We start from the raw sequence: 14,186 nt of genomic DNA, 5'->3' as shown, positions 1-14,186 counted from the left end.
AGATGAATGTGTCTTCCTTGGGTTGCTTCACTTGAAATCCAAGGAAGTAGTTCAACTCGCCCATCATCGACATCTCGAACTTTTGCATCATCACCCTGCTAAACTCCTCACAAGACTTTTGTTTAGTAGAACCAAATATAATGTCATCGACATATATTTGGCATACAAAAAGATCACCATTGCAAGTCTTAGTAAAGAGAGTAGGATCAGCTTTCCCAACCTTGAAAGCATTAGAAATGAGAAAATCTCTAAGGCATTCATACCATGCTCTTGGGGCTTGCTTAAGTCCATAGAGCGCCTTAGAGAGTTTGTAGACGTGGTCGGGATACCTGTCATCCTCAAAGCCATGGGTTGTTCCACGTACACTTCCTCCTTGATTGGTCCATTAAGGAAGGCGCTCTTCACGTCCATTTGGAACAGCTTAAATGTAACACCCCGGGGTCCACCAACACCCCGGAATGCTACTAAACAACACTTCTGACATCTATATATAAAATTTCGGCAGCATCCCCCTTGCAAAATTGCATAAATGAGGGGGCAACAGTGTATAAACATATATCATGACAAAAACATACTAAGTATTATTAATCGGCTAGCAAAGAGAAGTTAAACATACGACATGAAGTGAATTAACTAGTGCGCACGACTAGTTAAAAAACAAACTTCCTTTGACAATAAGTTTCTAATTAAATCATGGCTGCGCCTGGGCAGCGTTATTGTGAGAGTGAAAGTGGACATGCTGCTACTCCCCTCATTCCCAACATGTATCAAGTACCTGCATTGAGTAATGCAAGAGTGAGATGACACATCTCAGCAAGTAAAATAATATCAAACTGTTTAACCACCTAAGAACATTGTTTTACCACCACTTGATTCCACAACCTTCTTATTACGAAGGTGCAGCACGTATACAACGTACAACACACCTAGTCACCACACCTCGCAGGTAGAAACCACAATAGTAACATAGTAATGTCACACTTCATATATACCTCATGAGTGCAAATGTCTGCAAATGCAAGGATGACTTCTGCCTTCATACCTCTAAGGATATGAAGCCGCATCGTACCCCTCCTCGGGCAACGTACGATGCTAAAAATGTACCAGTACGGTCGGACCATAAGATCACGACATAACTTCAAAATGCAAGATGGATGATGCGATGAGCATGTCATGCCTACAACACTTCATATAACGTGATTCAAAAAAATACTTCAACTTCATCCAAGACGGGAATCAACCACATATATCATTACCAAATTATGATCATCCACAATATTAGACAATTGAGAATTAATACTTCCAAACAAATAAACTTCATCATAGAATTTAATGATTAACATAATTAAAACTTATGCATACTCAATGTCAGGGAATAGGATGCAACCCAAATGGTAGCAACCACCACTGTATTTACTTGCCTTTACCGGAAGTTCGGGCAAATCCCTAAGTACGATCCGGAAGTCCACCACCTGTTTTTGACACACAACTTAGTGCACCAATTTCACATAATCAGGCTCATAAACGACGCCGCACCTACGCACAAACTCAACCCCCGCCGCGGGTTACATCTCTCCCCACACCCACCAAACTGCAGCGACGCTGCTTAATAATTTCATAACTTTAAAATTATGACAGCAGTGGTAACAAACAAAAACTCCAGAGGCATCTACATGAAATTCCCCACAAGTTTTGTATACAATTTATAATTAAATTCCAACATCTAATTAGCCCAAAACAGTCCACAAGATGAACCCTGTAATATGTTTTTTTTGTCTTTTGGACAACGACATACCCGGATTCAAACAGCGATATCTTTTAAAATACAATTCCAAATCAAGCACATAAGTACTTATTGGAAAGATAAGACAAAGACCTACATGATTATCATACTGGTTAACACTAATTACCCACGAAAAATTCACGGAAACTGCTAATACTACTGCTGTTCACCCACCTAAAAAATCTGTTTTTTTGGACAGCAACATAACCGGATTCAAACAACGATATCTCCTAAATTATAACTCCAAATCGAGCGCATAAGTACTCGTTGGAAAGGTATGACAAAACTCTACATGATTCTCCCACTGATCTCTACTAATTGCCCACGAAAAATTCCCAGAAATCACTAGAACTACTGCTGTTCGTGCACCCACTAAATTTCTGGACAGCACCTCTACCAAATCGCATAGGTAAACATGTAACCAATTGGATTGCAGCACAAATACAACAAAATGATCACGAAAATCACCTTGGGTTCCTCCTTTCCTCCTTCTTTTCTTCCTTCTTCCTCCCTCCAAACTCCCATGGAAGACTCACACCCACACGACGGACACCAAGCGGGGAGGCTCCACCTTGGAGAGGAAGAGGTGGGGGGGGGCTAGGGTTGAGGGGTGGTGCTGCAATCACTTGGGGAAGAAGGAGAGGGATTGGGGCGGCTGCAAGAGTGGAAGAGAGAGGGGAGGGGCGGCCAAAGGGGTGGGGGAGTGAGAGGGAGGGGGCGGCTAGGGTTTAGGGGGGAAACTAATGGGCTCCCCACCGCCGGATCGAGATCCACGGCCCAAACTCGCTCTCACATCTTCTCCCGACCCCAACGCACAAATCCAACAAGTATTCTATTGTTTTATTGGTGAATGCTTCCTAAAAAAACTCCAACCCCAACTACACAGATCACGAAAGAAAAGGGAAAATACATTTAACTTCTTTTCAGAAAATTGGGTATCACACTCTACCCCCCTTAAAAAGAATTCGACCTCGAATTCCGACGCTTCTATCAGAACGACAAGGAAAGATCAATAAATCAACAAAACTCACACATAAAGAAAGGTTCGGGTACTTCTGCCGCATCAGCTCCTCAAGCTCCTAGGATTCTAAGATACGCAGCAGACGACACTCTAGAGTCTGGTCTTGCTACACAGGAATCGGCTCTAGCTCGATTTGATGGTCTGGATTCCGCAAATACTTCCTCAACATAAAGACATGGAATATATGGTGTACTCTGATCATAGACTCCGACAATTGTAGGTGCTAAGCCAAGCTGCCAACTCGGGCTAAGATAGTAGACGGTCCTATATAACTCGGACAAAGCTTTCCTAACACCAAATCAACATTGACACATGCAAGTACTTCAATAAATATATATATATATATATATGAATGCAATACATACTGTGCTCAAATAGCCTAAACCAAACCTATCCAAACAAGAGTAACTTCAAAAGATCAATTTAATGCTTGCATATTTCTAGACAGCAGCACAACGGTTATTTGTTTTCCTCATAACTCACAAAATATTCATCCAATAGAAGTAAACTAGGACTTTATGGAAAGCTTACAAAGTCCACTATACCCTTGGTATTATCATCACCACAAGATTTGACACTTAGAAAGGCCAAACAATGCGAAACGTAAATTTTATCCAGACTTGAACAGAATTCAACTACTCACTTCAAAAATCCATAATTGGAGTCTCAGTCATCCCATTCAGGCGCTCCTAGACTTTTTAGAAAGCCAGTAAAATTGTCTATATTTCATTTATAAACCTATCAAGTTAATTCAATGCATATCAAGATCAAAAGACATAAGAAAGGCTTTGCTGTCCAAATTTGGACAGATTCAAAGATTCCAATTAAAACAGATGTAGCTTAACTTATAGGTCACCAAAAAGGATGATCCAAAATTTGTTGGAAAGCTTAAGGAAAGTACTACCACTTCTTTATAATTTATAAGAACTGATTCGAAGTTTAACTTGGGCAAACAAGGTCAGTTTCGAAATCTGTACAGAATCTGGACAGATTCCAAGACTAGACTTGAGAAAATCATAACTCCCAAACTACTAGACCTATGGTCATGAAATTTTACACAAGTAAGATGAAGAAGTTGGCTACAACTTTTTATATACAACACCTCTACCGAAAACATGGTGTAATTCATTGAACTAGCGGCATAACCAAAACTGGTCATGTAGTCCCAAACAGCAAGCAATAGATTTATTCAGGTTCTATACTCTTCTAAGATTAAGCGTTCATCGAAGGACTAATAACTTTAGGTTCTTCATTACGAGACACTTAGAGCCAACATAAGGGTAGAAGCAATATGCTTACTTTTTAACTCGTTTTAAGCCTGATCTCACATCATGCAAGCAAGAATCAATTTAAGTATACTATGCCTGCCCATATATCCATCCAATAACTCAGACAATCTGCATCTCCACCTAGACTTCACACGACGTAACTATTTCATACTTACGCAAACACGCCAAGACCAGAAAACATGGCTTCACAACAATACGTACTGGCCTATTCAAATATCCCTCGCTATCTCTCTGTTTTAGCCCATGCTCCACATATACAATAACAAGATAACTATCACAACCACTACATCTATTCCCTCCCACCATACAACATAATTAACATGGATTGCGAAAGAGCTCACCATAACTAAACCAAACTCCCAAAGAAATATCCCTAAATAGAAAATTGACAATCAACAGCACAAATGCTCATTCTGTCTCTACCTCTTTCACTATAAAAGCAATGATAACAAAGAAATATTGTAAAATCATCTAAACTTCATGACCTACAACTTTTGTATTCAAAGGATAAACAAAGTTTTTTTATCTCCATTTTTTTAATTTGGCTTGTAAGGTGACATACATGATCTGCCACCAGAACCTGACGAAACATGACCCATAAATTCAAAACCTCATAACTCTCTGCATCTAACAAAATTTTACAAATATAAACTCATTGAAAAGATTATAACATTTCCTAAAACTTTTATTATAATGAGTGTCTCAGAATTGGTTTCCAAACCGATAAAACAATGCAATTGCTTTGTTGCAAAACTGATAGGTTAGAAACAATGGACAACTAAAATTCAAAATACTATAACTCCTGCTATACTCAACTTAAAACTACAACGAACACGCGTTGGAAAAGTTTGGAAATTGTCCACGACTTTTGCAATAAAGTTCCACTCAAATTTATCTTTATAGCCCTCAACTCTGCATGACCTACAGCTAAACTCAGCCTGAGATACTACACATCAGAGATTCGACTTATATCCGGACAACCACCTCTCCCAATCTATTTAACAGACAATTACAAGTAAATACCCATTAAAAGGTACTAAGAAAAACTAAAAGTTTTTCTTAAAGAGAATTCCCAAATTTGGGCTCTGAAACTATCAAAACGCGGTCGATTTATTAGTGGTTTTAACGACACCTAAAGTTCAGACACAACGGTGCAACAATTTCAGAGTAGCCTAACTCCAATTATATGCAATGAAAATTACAAACCAATACTCTTTGGGAAGATCATGAAATTACTAAAACTTTCATAATCCAACAAAACCCAAAATTTACCGTATTCAATGTCTATACTTCCGTACAAAATTAAGGCTGCTATAGGAAACCCAAAACTCTCAAATGTTTAGACCAAACTGGGTGATTGAGCATCCTATGCAAAGATGAAGAAACCTACTATAAAACATTCTAGATAAGTGAAGCCTGATTCAGCCTCCAACTAATTTAAAATGACTCCCAAAACAAAACAACACCTTACCCATAATAAAAAAACAATATAAAATAAAACCCAAGGCATTGGCAGGTGCGACCAACATTAGGATTTTCCACTACCAAATGGGGATGCAACTCCCCAAAGCCTTTAAGCAACACTTTACCTAATAGGTTAGAACACTAAGCACCACAATCAACGACTTCAACAACCTCATTTGTTAATGCCACTAAGGTCAAACATCCATGTATCGACAATGTATGAAACACCTGACATACCCGTCTCTAGCACTATAAAACATGGTTGTTATTACACTAGAATCCAACTATTAGAGCTCTCCACAACTATTCTGTTGACGTGAAGTAAATGGTGCTCATGTCATGTAACATCTTTTCCTCCTCTCAAAAGAGATAAAATTTGCAATACTCATAAAGCAATGGAGGGATAACAAGAAAAACTAATGTACTTCTTGACACAAACTCATGCAAAAGCTTCATAAATATTACTTTCAATACTAAAATAATAACACAATACTATGCTCAACAGGAGTAATTGGACGTCAATAAGACAATCCACATAACCAAACTACCTTGATTAACCTCACATACAACAAAACCTACTATTACTGCACTTGAACAATTTGTACTTCGTGATATCACAGGATGCATTCAAAGTAGTAGACATACATGATCTATCAAACCATCATTCATATAAGAAAAATCTCAATCCGATGCAACAACCCCATCATTAAAGAGATCGATGACTAACAAACATAAGCAACTCCCAGTTAAGCATTGACTTCGTTTAAGATAAAGCGGTCCAAATAATGATTCAACAAGCATGCATAGAGAAACTGCTCATAAAAAAATCAAACTGCCATACAATGTTGGCAAATAAAAAAATATAAAATGGGATGTCAATATCGCCCACATGACTAGCCTGCAACAACTAAAAAATATGCATAGCCTTTATGGCTATTGAAACAAGCCATAGAAGGAAAACATGCACGACATAAAATCCACTTGAAACCACCCTATTTATTGTTAAAAATAAGGTTGCACATAATAAGAAAACCTATCAGGTAGACATGGTTGGACTTATCAATCTACGTCATGTCACAAATTCACTCGAGTTTTACCAGTCTAAAGATTTCATAGACATTACAACGTTGCATCTGCTCTATAGAGACAAACCAATTTTATACTAAGATCAAGTTAGCAAGTAGCCACACTAGCCTAAAAAAAGTGAGGCGCAAAGCATTGCACCCATGGAAATATTACATTGATAAGTTGGGTTGTAACCCAACAGTCAATCAAACTCAACAACACCATAAAACTACATTATATAGTGTTTTCACACTACACCAAGTCGGATTAGACCCACTATACACAAGCTCAATAAACAATTGGTCCTATAAGTACAAGAACCCAAGAATCCTTTTGGGAAAAAAACATCCACAATCAAGCATATAGAAATATATGATGGTAATAGCTCGGAGATTTGAAAACATTGCATCCCAAAAAAAACATCATGACGATATGTATATAAAACAAGTACATTAGTAGCTTCACTTGCATAATATCTTCAATAACAACCACATCAAGAAACCAATACTAAATAGAAGTAACATATCATATCAAGCATTACGTCGACATACCCCATCAAACCATAAAGGGATTTGGAGTAAAGAAGTTCTAGTCATCTATACAATAAAATACTAATATGAAAGAGATACGAACCCATACCCTTCCTATATGTGCAAGTGTGTCAAATTTATCTTCAAATTGCGTAGAATCTAAAGCCTATCCTCTGATACCAACTGTAACACCCCGGGGTCCACCAACACCCCGGAATGCTACTAAACAACACTTCTGACATCTATATATAAAATTTCGGCAGCATCCCCCTTGCAAAATTGCATAAATGAGGGGGCAACAGTGTATAAACATATATCATGACAAAAACATACTAAGTATTATTAATCGGCTAGCAAAGAGAAGTTAAACATACGACATGAAGTGAATTAACTAGTGCGCATGACTAGTTAAAAAAACAAACTTCCTTTGACAATAAGTTTCTAATTAAATCATGGCTGCACCTGGGCAGCGTTATTGTGAGAGTGAAAGTGGACGTGCTGCTACTCCCCTCATTCCCAACATGTATCAAGTACCTGCATTGAGTAATGCAAGAGTGAGATGACACATCTCAGCAAGTAAAATAATATCAAACTGTTTAACCACCTAAGAACATTGTTTTACCACCACTTGATTCCACAACCTTCTTATTACGAAGGTGCAGCACGTATACAACGTACAACACACCTAGTCACCACACCTCGCAGGTAGAAACCACAATAGTAACATAGTAATGTCACATTTCATATATACCTCATGAGTGCAAATGTCTGCAAATGCAAGGATGACTTCTGTCTTCATACCTCTAAGGATATGAAGCCGCATCGTACCCCTCCTCGGGCAACGTACGATGCTAAAAATGTACCGGTACGGTCGGACCATAAGATCACGACATAACTTCAAAATGCAAGATGGATGATGCGATGAGCATGTCATGCCTACAACACTTCATATAACGTGATTCAAAAAAATACTTCAACTTCATCCAAGATGGGAATCAACCACATATATCATTACCAAATTATGATCATCCACAATATTAGACAATTGAGAATTAATACTTCCAAACAAATAAACTTCATCATAGAATTTAATGATTAACATAATTAAAACTTATGCATACTCAATGTCAGGGAATAGGATGCAACCCAAATGGTAGCAACCACCACTGTATTTACTTGCCTTTACCGGAAGTTCGGGCAAATCCCTAAGTACGATCCGGAAGTCCACCACCTGTTTTTGACACGCAACGGGTTTGAAACCCGCGGGTAGATGGTTTTCAAACCCGCCTCCGCGGGTTTAATATTAAACCCGCACCCGTACCCGTTACCCGCGACGGGTACAATATGCTACCCATACCCGCGACCCGCGGGTGCCACAAACCCGCGGGCACATAATTATACACATATATTTATACATATATCATCTATATATATACATATATTTATACACACATATAACTATACATATACAAATATGTATATATATAATATACACACATATATATATACATACACACACACACACACATATATATATATATATTGCGGATACGCGGGTTTGCGGGCACGGGTATAACATTTTCATACCCGCGAGAAAAAATCCGTCGGGTTGAGAATCAAACCCGCACCTGTACCCGCGGGTACAAACTCACACCCAAACCCGCACCCTATAGGGTTTTTACCCGCGGGCACGCGGGTAAAATGTGCCCGTTGCCATCCCTACAACTTAGTGCACCAATTTCACATAATCAGGCTCATAAACGACGCCGCACCTACGCACAAACTCAACCCCCGCCGCGGGTTACATCTCTCCCCACACCCACCAAACTGCAGCGGCGCTGCTTAATAATTTCATAACTTTAAAATTATGACAGCAGTGGTAACAAACAAAAACTCCAGAGGCATCTACATGAAATTCCCCACAAGTTTTGTATACAATTTATAATTAAATTCCAACATCTAATTAGCCCAAAACAGTCCACAAGATGAACCCTGTAATCTGTTTTTTTGTCTTTTGGACAACGACATACCCGGATTCAAACAGCGATATCTTTTAAAATACAATTCCAAATCAAGCACAGAAGTACTTATTGGAAAGATAAGACAAAGCCCTTGTTGGGGGCCTTCGGCTTCCGAAGGTCCTCAAAAACATGATTTAACAGTGTTTCTAGAGTACAATGTGTGAACAGGTATCTTCGGACTCGTATCAGAGAGGGAGAAGCTCAAAGGATACGAAGGTTGACACAGCGCCGAAGCTGTGAAGCAGGAAAGCTTCGGCATGTTCGCAGAAAGGGGAACCGACTTAAAGATGAAAAGGCCATTTAGACCTCGATAGATTACTATGGAATTACCACCAAATGTAAAGGGCATGTATGTAATTTTGTATGGGTTATACCCCGTGCCTATAAATAGGTGAACAGTACCCCCGTACTGTTCACGCTGATTTGGTGTTCACTTTTGCGTCACGCTTGTACTTTCATTTCCTTCAAATTGGAGGTATATCTGTAATTCAATGTTATTTTTATATAATAATGATGATATATGATGATCTACGTAATTCTTTATGTTTCTTGTAATTCATTCTTCGTCAATATGTAATATAAAGGTTCGCCCTTTGTGACCTTCGTCCGAAAATCATTATATCCCAAGGGAAATAATGCTTCGTAGGACGAAGGACTTAACCGATTAACATTTTCTATGTTGCCTTGTTCTTGAAGCATTCAAGAACAAGTCCCCAACATTAGCGCCCACCTCCGGTGAACTCACTTCCACTCTTTGAAGTTTTTTATCTTCGGCGATCATAAACCTTCGTTATGGCGCCGAAGAAAGCTTCAGCACCTGGGACTGCAGCTCTACAACCGCTGGACCACAATCAGGAGACAGTCTCTCTTCGGGAGGCCCGAAGCCAGAAAAGGAAGGCTGTTAGCCCGTCACCACCAGAGGACGAGTTAGATCAAGAAATCAGAGATATGGAGATGCTTCATCAACAAGTGCAGAAGAAGAAAGAAAAGATGGCCAGGCTAGCTGAACTACAGAGGCAGATAGACGAAGCCTCTGAAGAAGTTCGTCACCTTGCTCAGGATGAGCAACACCGAAGGCCTCAGCACCAAGACCTTCATCAGGAGGGTTTTCCCAACGGAGATGACTGGTATGACAATTTCCATCATGGGAATTTTGTTTTTGACGATGCTTCTCCTCTGTCCGCTGAGCTGCAGGCTACACCTTGGCCTCCGTCCTACAAGCCTCCTCAGCTTCCCGTATTCGATGGCCACTCAGACCCGAAGCTGTTTTTGATGAGCTACGAGGCAACAGTATCTTCCTATGGTGGCAATGCTGCGGTCATGGCCAAATCTTTTGTTATGGCTGTCACAAGTGTTGCTCAAACCTGGTATTCCTCCCTTCGACCAGGAACGATCACTTCATGGCAGAAGCTGAAGGACCTCTTGTTAACTAGCTTCCAAGGGTTTCAGACGAAGCCGGTTACTGCTCAGGCTCTGTTCCAGTGCACCCAGGATCACGAAGAATACCTTCAGGCGTATGTCCGAAGGTTCTTGCGTTTGAGAGCACAGGCACCAACGGTGCCCAATGAAATTGTCATTGAGGCCATGATCAAGGGGCTTCGGCCAGGACCGTCAGCTCAGTACTTCGCCAGGAAGCCCCCTCAAACTTTGGAGAAGCTTCTCCAGAAGATGGATGAGTACATTCGGGCCGATAACGATTTTCGCCAAAGAAGGGAGGAGGCCTTCAGGTTTTCTGAAATGACCAGGGGCTTCGGTGGGAGGTTTTACCCGAGGCATGTTAGATCAATTCATAACTCTACACAAAGTGATGATAAGGGGAGCCAACAGCAAAGGCCACAATATTCCTCACAGGCTTCGGGGCAACAACAAGCTCCCTTCCGACCACCAGCTCCAAGAGGCAGAGGTGCCAGGGGCTTCGGAGGAAGATTTGGCGATCAATAGAGAAGAATCTTTTGCTTATTCTGTGGTGAGAACAAGGGCCATACTACCAGGATGTGTCATGTTACCATCCAGAAGCAAAAGGAAATAGCCGAAGCCGCATCACAACAAGCTCAGCCGAAGCAGGTCATGCATACAGCTTTGTATCACTCGCCCTACATCCCAGAGTATGTAGGCAACCACCCTGCAGTTTCTGTTGCTTCGGCGAGTCAATCTCAAGCTTCTTGGCAACAACCTCCGCCTCCACCCCCGTTACAGCAAGGACAGCAGCCAGAAGGGAGCCAGTATGCTCCGCACCAAAGGGACTTCCGAGAGCAGTCCGAAGCTCGTACAGTCAACAGCACCATGCCAGAGTCAAAGCACATCTATTGACAAATATCCTACCCTAATAGCAATCTTTTCTATCCAGTTTTGTTTTCTGTAATAAAGGACATTGTTTAGGTTTCACATAAATACTTTCGTTGATTCCCACAAGGAAAATATATTTTTCTCAGGCTTAAATTGTTAAAGTTTAAAGACTTGTGATAATCAAGAGGACCTTCGGACTACCGAAAATTATTCGAAACAGCAAAAAGTCGTTCTAAGAAACGCAGAGTAAGTTGCCGAAGTCACAAAAAAGTCGTTCCAAAGAGAACGCAGTGTAAGTTTTTTGCTCCAAAGTCGTTCCTAAGGGAATGCAGAGCTTACAGCGAAAAGTCAACGCTGATTCCGCCAAAAGTAAAGGCGAAGAAGCTCCAAAGACGTTCCTAAGGGAATGCAGAGCTTACAGCGAAAAGTCAACGCTGATTCCGCTGAAGTAAAAGGCGAAGAAGCTCCTAAGGGAGGCTTATAATGAAAAATTTTGTATGTTTTGTCACAGGAACGCGTGTATCTTCGGAATAAACAACATTTTACTCAGCATAACATCATCGCATCATTTCGCATAACATAAGCATCATGCATCATATTGCATAAAGCACAAGAAGGGGATGTGACATCGATCTTCGGAAGAATGTTTTGAAAAGGGCAAACCATGCTAAGTAGCTTCACATTGTCAAGAAGCCTGGATATTATTCATCAGAACACTGGATATTGTTGTGACAAACAAAAATCCTTCTTCACGAAGCATGAAAAGAAGGGAAGGTGTTTTTTCGTCAAAGACTCAAAAAGCGGTACGTGTAAAGTTTCATGCATCGTAAAGAATTAAGCAATAAAAAGGGTATATCACATTCAGGATTACAAAATGTTACAATTCAGAAGTTTACTTTACAATAGTGTTCAATTTTCTTTTAGAACAACTTCTGCAGCCTCATTCAGGAGTCGATTGACGACTTCGTCCATGATTGCTTCGGCCATCTTTTTAATTTCATCGTCTCCTTTCGGCTGAGGGCCTGGAGACGCTTCAGCAGGATCTGAAGGACAGGACACGGCTATGCTGCTATTACAAACGGAAAACGAAGCTTAAAACCAAAAATTACAACACAATACAAACTATTAGTTAATACCTAAATGACCTTCGGGCTCTGTGCTCTTTTCAGCAGCCTTAGCCACTTCTCTAGCATCGTGAATGCCCTTTTCACTTCTTTGAATAATTTCTCCAGCCATTTCTCGGCCACCATTATCCCAGATATCAGTAAAAAACTTTCCACCAATTATGCTTGCTTCGGCCGAAGGGTCTTTTGCGTCTTCAAAGGACAAAGCAGTTTCGGATTGTGCTAAGATTTTTACGTGTTCACAGCCCTTCTTCTCTAGAATGGTGGCAATTCCTCTGGCCCCAGAGAAAGCACATATATCCCCACGGCTATTTAAAATTTCTTCGAAGGCTTCAGCTTCGTGGTCGATCCATTCAATAGGACCTTCGGGATTGCCTCTTATAAAGTTTTCTGCACTAGAGAAGGCGCCGACCCTGGCGAAGCTAGCCTTCAACTTCTTAACACATTCTATAGATTTGTTATAGCACCTCTTTTTGGATGAACGAAGCTCTTCAACAGTTGCTTCCAAGTGATCCGCCCATTGGTCGCTGAGCTCTCGCCTTGTTTCTTCAAGTATACGTTCTTCCCTGGCTCTGGCCAGTTGTTTCCGAAGATCTTCTATTTCGCGTTTCTGAGCTTCAGCCTGACTCTTGAACGCAGCTTCGTCTTCCTTTATTTTATTTAACAATGAGTGTAATATTTTATCTTTTTCGAGGCCTTCGTTCCTCAGTTCAATTACTTCGGAACGAAGGTTGCTCAGGGCTATAGTACACCCTTCGTCTTCAGCATCTTTTTGTGCCCTGAGGGCATTACTAAGTATCAGGCCCTGCAAAGAAAAGTATGTGTGTTTCAATAAAACAAGCAAAAGGTTTTTTTTGGTATCAACAAAGAATACAAGGATCCCATTTGTCGCACCTTTAAGCTATTGTAGGCCAGGCTGTCGGCCAAATCGTTCTTCGACAGCACCGAGAGCCCGTCTTCTAAGGTTGGGAATCCGAAGCTCTTGCTCATCTCCCGGCAAACAGAAATTTCCTTGTTGTCAGGGAGACAATACAAAAAGTCTTCTTCTCCACTACCATTGAATATTAACGCCCCCTTTGGATACTTCAGCTTTTGGGCGTAATGCTGGGCCTCTTGCTCCTCTTTTTCTGAAAGTTTTTTCCCCGAAGCATGACGAACAATATAATCACGAATTCTGATGGATGCTTCGGGGGCAATGACTCCGATCTCTTCAACAAAAGTTGGCTTTGTTATTTTTTCCTCAGTTTCCAAGGATTCTATCTTCGCGGGCTCTGAGGACCCAGCTTCGGCTTCAGTCCCTTGCACTGGAGTTTTGATATCAGAAATTTCAGTTGTCGTTTCAGGAATGGCAACAGCCTTCTTCGGAGGTGTGCTTGAAGTTTTAATTGTTTCTAGTACATCTAGCACATTGGCCATTCTTCTTCTTTTTGGAGTCACTGCTGGCACTTTTTGATTTTTTATTGTCTCAACATTTGCTGCAGGACTCACAATTTCTGGTACTTTTTCTTCAGTTGGTTTTTTCACTTCTCCAATTTTTTCTGTGGATGGCGCTTCGGCCATTTCTTTTGTTTCTGGCAGCGAAACCTTCGGTTCTTCTAGTTCT

Source organism: Zea mays, chromosome 3 (assembly GCF_902167145.1).
Source record: "Zea mays cultivar B73 chromosome 3, Zm-B73-REFERENCE-NAM-5.0, whole genome shotgun sequence".
Lineage (NCBI taxonomy): Eukaryota > Viridiplantae > Streptophyta > Magnoliopsida > Poales > Poaceae > Zea > Zea mays.
This window is presented reverse-complemented; position numbering follows the sequence as displayed.